The 7,731-nt window shown below is 35.5% G+C and overlaps 1 pseudogene; it reads right to left on the bottom strand.

The window, feature by feature from the left end:
- Nucleotides 1–2,389: 2,389 nt before the first annotated feature.
- On the bottom strand, nucleotides 2,390–2,508 carry LOC112472549 (annotated as a pseudogene).
- Between the last annotated feature and the right edge of the window lie 5,223 nt (nucleotides 2,509–7,731).

Consider the following 7,731-nt stretch of genomic DNA (forward strand, 5'->3'; position numbering starts at 1 on the left):
TGCCCTTCTGTTTTAATCTGGGGTCCTCGAGGATTCATAGGCAGAAATGTACATACTAGTGGTTAACAGGGAGTGCTTATGGGAACAACACCTGTGCGAGCGAGTGAGCAATATGATGGGGCAGAGGGAACAGTTGCTCTGTGATTCTGGTGCTACTGGGGCCTCAGTCCACCCACTTCTCCACCTCACTCTGACACCCGCCCAGTAGCTCTTGTACTGACTTGGCCCTTCAGAATTATTTCGAAAAGAGGCAAAGCAGCCAGACCTTTGCGCTCCGCATTCAGGATGAATTCTGGCTGCAGGCTACTGCCAGGAGAAGATGTAACCTGGGGCGAAGCGGTTTGCTTTAAAAGGAAGTCTTGGAGTGGGACTCAGCTGTGAGCAGCGAGTAGCCAGCTCTCCCAACAACTGGAAGAATGAGTCCCTGGGTACTGAAGCGGGTATCTGGCTGGTGCATCACAGCATCCACCACTCTCCGATTCAGGAGTACGTCTTTCGATCTATATTGTAGTAACTGAATATTGAGCAAAGGACTCTATGCAATAGAGAAGTCAATCATGAAAATATCTTAAGATTCATTTTTAAAACATCACTCTTTGCCCCCTTAATCTCAGAGTATCTGCTGACTTCTATAATTTGGGAAATATTTTCCAATCAGTGTACTACAAGAAAAATATTCCTTGTGGCAGAAAACGATAGTAAGATGTTACCAATTATAGTCTCAGTTCTACTGTCTAAACGAGGTGCTAAATTCCATGTGTTGAGGCCACCTTCATTTTAGGATGCTGCATTTTAAATCCCTACAAGGACTAATCCTAGGAAACATACTCTGTAATCTCTGTAATCCAATAGGGCACCAAGACAAAAGACCTGCATTGTCAGCACAGGCTGAGAAAGTACCTGATGAGGCATGAAATCTAGGCCCTTTACAGACTAGATGTAATGAATTAATGAGAAATAGAGAACTAAATAGAGGAGAATTTAAAATTTTACCTTACCTTATTTTATATCTCATTCAAAATAGGATGACAACATACGAGATCATTTAAATCAAGTTGGAAATAGTTCTCTTTCTGAGGACATTTGAATGATTCATTACAGGCTTTGGGTCCTAAAACTGGGTGTTTACCCATAAGGGTTCTATTGTGGGATTTCCATACAGGATTTTGTTGAAGACTCAATTATTCTTTCACTTATTGGGCACTAAAAGTCATTGGGTAGTTCTATTTATGTTTTCCAATAATTGTTTTGCTATCACTGTGCCTATTTAAATATCTAGTGAAATGACTAAGTTCAGAGAAGGAGAAAATATTAAGTTTAGCATTATGCTTTCCAAAAAATGTGTTGATAAGAAAATTATGCCTTTAAGCTACTTGTGTTGATTTATGTACTATGGTATATATTTGTGGGTTTAGAGGAGCAATTCTTTTTCTTTCTCCTGGGATGCCATGTAAGCACATTCATATGGTTGTATTAAGGAATAAAAAGTTTAAAATTACCTTGGCTGACGCAAATATTATCTAAGGGAATCCATAAGTTCGTAATGATATAGGCTAATACGACCATGTCTTGCCCCTACCACAGTTGATTGTTCTAGGAGTGAGCATCTAACCAATGCAGGGTGAATGTCTTCTCTTACCAGAATTTACAAATTGGATTGAGGGCAGAGAAGTCAGGCTCTTGTTGCCAATGGGAACTTTCAGATGTGAAACTTGGGGACTATAGTTGGCCTTGGTCCCTACGAGGTAGAGCATGCCATTATGCAGAGAGAAGCAGAGAAGAGAGAAATAATAAATGGAGAAAGAGAGTGGGCAAAGTATGTATTTCCATTTTTCTTTTTTCCTAAAGCTTAGATGAATTCCTAACTTTGCACAGTGTGACTGGTCAGCTCTTATTTGATTAATTCAGATACCTTAATTTCCTTCCCATGAATAAATACCCTTTGCTGTTAGTGCAAATTGTATTTCTATCATCCGTAATTAAATAACAATGACAATAAAAATAAACATGCATATAATAGGAATTAAAGCCCCTCTTTTTCTTAGGCTAGTGGTGTATTAGTTTCTTAGGGCTGCAACAACAAATAACCACAAATTTGGTGGCTTAAAACCAGAAATTTACTCTCTAACAGTCTGGAGGCCAGAAGTCCAAACTCAAGTCATTGGCAGAGCCACACTAGCTCCAAAGACTTGAAGAGAGAATTCTTCTTTCCCTCTTATTGCTTCTGGTGGCTGAAGGTTTTCTTTGGCTTGTGGCACCATACACTAATTTCTACGTCTGTCTTTGTTATCTGTCTGAATATCTGTATCTCCCAAATCATTTCTGCCACTCTTCTATTTATTTATTCATTCATTCATTCATTCATTCATTCATTCATTCATTTTTTAAACGCCTACAGCACCTGGTATTCCGAGGTGGTCTCCCATACAAGTACTAAACAGGCCCGACCATGTTTAGCTTCCGAGATCAGATGAGATCAGGTACGTTCAGGGTGACATGGCTGTAGACACCGCCTCTCTTTTATAAGGACACCAGCCATTTGATTTAGGGTCCACATAAATCCAGGCTTATTTCATCTTGAGATCTTTTACTATACTTCTAAAGACTTTCTTCCCCCCAAATAATTTTACATTTACAAGTCATTTTCTGGTAAAATTATCTTCTGAGAGGTTACTATTTGACCAACTACAATTGATTATCAATCAAGGGTTATTTTACCCTTCAGGGTCATTCTGTCTGGAAGTAATTCTGATGTCACTAATTGGGTAGATGATAGTACCGACATATAAGACAAGGATGCTGCTCAACATCCTAAAATGCACAAAACTGTTCTCACCAACAAGGAATTATCTGGTTCCCAATGTCACTAGTAGTTGAGAAATGTTGCTTTAGACAATGACTGTTGTTGTAATATACCAATCTGGCTAATGCTGACTGTGGACAACTAATATAAACTCTAACTAAATACTGAAAGTGAACTCATGAAACTGTCAGTCTATCACTGAGGGAAGTCATTACTACATAATTTAATCAAAAACCAATTGTAATTAATATAAGTGATATGAAGTAGAATAGTTACCTAATTATTTCAATCATGTAAAGTCATAAAGTCCCCAAAGATCTTATGTTGCTATTTCCACAAAGTTAAAATAAACATTTTTATATTTTAATCTTTCTGAAATCTGAAATGCATATAATGTATACATTTAATGTGTATATTCAATGTTACATCGTTTCTTTTTTTGCCTTAAAACTATTTTTAAATTGATGGTGCCTCTTAAATTCCTTATCTTAGAATCAAAGATATATCATAGTAGCTATTTTTCTTCTAAAAAACTACTGACATGTGTAGATAGAAAGTACTCCTTGTTAGTTTGATTTTTTTTCCCAGTACAACTTTCAAGACCTTATATAGGACGTATGAATCACACTCTCTCTGGAGATGAGACCTGGAAACGGCATTTTAATACGTTTCCCAGGTGATTCACCTTTAGATGATCCAGTAGGTGTTGGCTCTCCAGGTTGGAGGATTACTGATATGAAAAAGATGCTAGGTTTAGAGAGAGGGTTTTAGTCTTCACTAATTCTCTGACCTTGGGTAAGCTAAATAATCTCTTTGGGTTTTACTTTCTTTATTCAAAGAGTGGTTCTCACACTTCAGTGTGCATTAAGATCACCTTGACTGACGCAAATATTATCTCAGAGAATCCATGAGTTTGTAATGATATAAGCTAATAGATGAATAAATAAATGGGAAAGAAGAGACAGCTCTTCCTTATTGTAGAATGCCAACTACCACATATAGAGAGAATGGTAGAGTTAGAAAATCATCAATAAATGCTAAAACTAGTGGTAAAATTTGATGAATAGAATACTTATATACTTTCAAATTATCTCCCCATAAATTACTTATTAATTACAAAATGAAAAATAGTAACTCTACAGTAGATAAACCTGGCAGACACTACCTTAACTAAGTGATCAAAGCTAATATCACCAACATTGGGACAAAGTGTCATCACATGCCTCCTGATATGATGCACCAAGAACACAATGGCACTTTAGTGATATTCCTGCCAAAAATGCATGACATATTTTAATTATGAAGAAATATCAGACAAATTCAAATTGAAGGACATTCCAGAAAATAACTGGCATGTACTCTTCAAAAACTATCAAGGTCCATAAACACAAAGACTGAGGAACTTTTCCAGTTTAAAGGAGAGTAAAGAGACATGAGAACTAAATACAACAAATGACACCACATAGGACAATTGACAAAATTTGAAAATATACTGTAAATTAGATAATAGTAGTATGTTAATATTAAATTTCCTGATTTTAAAAACTGTACTGTGTATAAAAAATTATCTTATTCTTAAGAAATCCATACTGAAATATTTAGGGATAAAGGGACATGATTTCTGTAATCTACTATCCAATGATTTTGAGAAATATCTATCTATTATCTATCTATCCATCTATCTATCTACCAACTTACCTATCTTTCTATCTAGACAGAGATATAATAATGAAGCAAATAATATCAAAATGTAAAGATTGATTAATCTGAGAACAGGGGAGTACTTTATAATATCCATAAAACTTTTCTCTAAGTTTATACCAAATAAAAAGTTAAATAATAATCCCATTCCCACTCTTTTCCCACTTTTTGGAGATGAAAACTGACTATGTGCTGCAAAGAATAAAGACAATATGAGAAGTAATCAATAATTGATTAGAGTTTAATTGAAAGAGTTTTTTTCCTGATTAAAAAGTTGTATTATTTATTTTTATTTTTTATTTTTAAACTTTTTTTGGAAGCAGTCAGTACACTTACTATTAAAGCTGAGTTCATGCACTTAAAGGAGGGATAGCAAACGCAATAAAGTGTTTCGGGGAAGTTCTTTGAAAATGTCCTCTAAGTAGGTTCTCCTACTTTACTGTGCATAAAAATCAGATGGGGATCTTGTTAAATACAGATTATAATTCAGCAATTCTGGAGCAGGCCAAGATTCTGTATTTTTAACAAGCCTCCAGGATGCTGCCATTCTGAACATTACACTTTGAAAAGAGATTTTGAGTCAAGAGCAGATATTATCAGACCTGTGCCTGTTTTTGAAAAGTTTGTTGGAACACCCAGCCACAGCCCACTTGTTTACACATTGTCTGTGTCAGAGTTAAGTAGTTGCAATGGGTCATATAGCCCATGACACCTTAAATGACTATCTGGCCAATTTACAGAAAAAGTTTAAGGATGATATAGTGATTAAAAATCACAGAATCTGGAATCTGAATATCTGAGTTTGCATTCTGGCTTTGCTACGTATGTACCTTCCACCAGGGATCAGTCAGCTTCTCTGAATCCGTTTCCTATTTAGGGAGAGGATAATAATAGCACAGCATTGTAGAGCTGTTGGAGGTTTAAACAAAACAATACAGGTAAAAAACTTAGTATACAAATGTAAGTGTGCCTAAATGTGCCTGGGAAGTGTATTAAAAGTTTAAATTCCTAGACTCGACTTCCAGCGATTTGATTTCAGGAGGTCTAGGAGTCTGTGTTTGAAACATGCTTCCCAGAGGATTCCTATGCAAGTGATTCATAAAGCCACACTTGGAGGCAAACATTTAGCAAGTTCTTGTGTTCACCATATGTTCATGCTCACTCCCCCTATTTTCTCCCCTTCCTCTCCTCCCTCTCCTCATCTTTATCACTCCTAGGCAAGGGAATCTCTGTCTTGCTAAAGACAGCATCCTCCCTTATTCCAGATGCTTCAAATCAACTATACCCAAGTTTGCCTTCCAACTTGTCCCACAACTCCAGCTTTAGACTTTTGTCCCTAAATTATCAATAACTCTCTGGAATGCACCTTTATTCACTTCATGCTCAGGATTCATTTTGGGTGATTATGATTTCTCCCCCACCCCTTCCTTTTATATCCATTATTGCTCTCCCTTGACTCCATCTTAAGATGGTGCTATGCAATTTCAGCCTGGCTGTGACCTAGGTGCAGCATGACCTTCATCTAGTTGCAGAACTGGAGAAGACTACTTAGTGTGGGTAAGTAGTTCCTGTTGCTACTACATGAGGACAATTGATGGAGCAGCTGAATATCTGGTCCGCAGGTGATGGAAGAATGTTATTGTGGTTTCTCAACATATGGCCTCTTCCTTTGAAAGTATTCAGCCCTAGAAGTAGTAGGTTCAAAGTGTTTTGAAAATCAATGTTATTCATATCTTATCTTATAATATATATTCATTAATATTACAGTAGACTTTGCAAAAGGTTTCTCAGCTGCTCCTTCACTCCCACCCACAAATAAAAAACCTCATCGATTTGAACAGATTTTCATATTTCTGAAGAAAGAAAGCTGTAAGATAAAAATTAAAAATCTCAATGTCACAATTTCTTAAGAACATTTTTTACCTGTCAAGAATTCAGTGGTATCTGATAATTTTTCATTATGTACCAGTAATTAATTTAGCAGTTAACAAAATCAGACACTGAGTCCTTTGGAATAGCCTCAAATTACCCTTTGACATCCCAATTACTGGAGGAATACAAGGTGTCATTCTTGAAGACATAGTCAGGGAGCGTTAGAGCTCATTTCTGAGCTAATTGAAAGTCACAACTTAATACCTTTTTTACAGTTCAGAATTTCTCCTCTAGAGCCACCTTTGGCCCTTGATTAGACTGTTCTCAGAGTGTAATTTTTTTTCCCCTCTTATACAAGCTATATCAGGTAGAACACCATGCTTAATGAAAGCATTTTGCAAATGCTTTGAGCTTTTTTAATATAAGGTAAAAGAAAAAGAAGAGTCATATTTATCTCATCTTATTTCCAGTCAGAGAAATTGTCATTACTTTAATTTAAGAAATTGAGGCCTTGACTATACATACAAACTATTTTGACTGAAATTCACTTACTCAAGCAAAAATGGTTACATTTGGTTATGATTTTTATATCTTACTGCTTTTTTTTTTTTTTAGTACAATACGTGGTCATTTAACTTTCTTTTTCACTTTTAGCAGCATATTGAATTATAAATTATTCTCCTCATTTTTTCCCTATCTATAATCTCCCTCCCACCTCATTCTATAAGTGTAAGACATTAGTATGTTGGAGCAAAGATATAAAGATGAAAAGTTGAAAGAATAGAGACAGTCACGATAAAGATGGTAAGAGCATGAGGAATAAAATAATCTTGTATTTGCATATTTTTTGAAAATCGTAAAAACCCAAATGTGAATAAACTATTCATTTCCTTGATTCACTTCTTTGCATTCAATTCAAAATCAGTTTTTTTTCAATCTAAGAGAAAAACTTGCTATTGTAACAATGCTGCTATTTATTGATTACCTTTTGTCAGGCTGTGTGCTAAATATTCATTTACTTGCTCATTCATTCACTTTTTCAATAATAATAATAATAATAATAATAAATAATAATAATAATGATAGTAACAAAATGTTTGGTAAGCCCCTGCTCCATGCATTGTCTTAGTATCAAAGTACTGGGGATAAAACGAAGTGTCTTCTCTCATGAGAGAGGACATTATATCTTGGAAGAGAGACACTAAATATAGAAACATACATACATATATGTACAATATAAAAGGGAATGGAGAGAGAGGAGGATGAGAGTCTCAGATAAGCTATTCAGCAAAGGCTGTTTAATAAGCCGACGTTTGAACATAGATCTCAAAGCAGTACAAGAGTGATCCCTGATA

The sequence above is a fragment of the Pteropus alecto genome, unplaced genomic scaffold, assembly GCF_000325575.1.
Source record: "Pteropus alecto unplaced genomic scaffold, ASM32557v1 scaffold76, whole genome shotgun sequence".
NCBI lineage: Eukaryota > Metazoa > Chordata > Mammalia > Chiroptera > Pteropodidae > Pteropus > Pteropus alecto.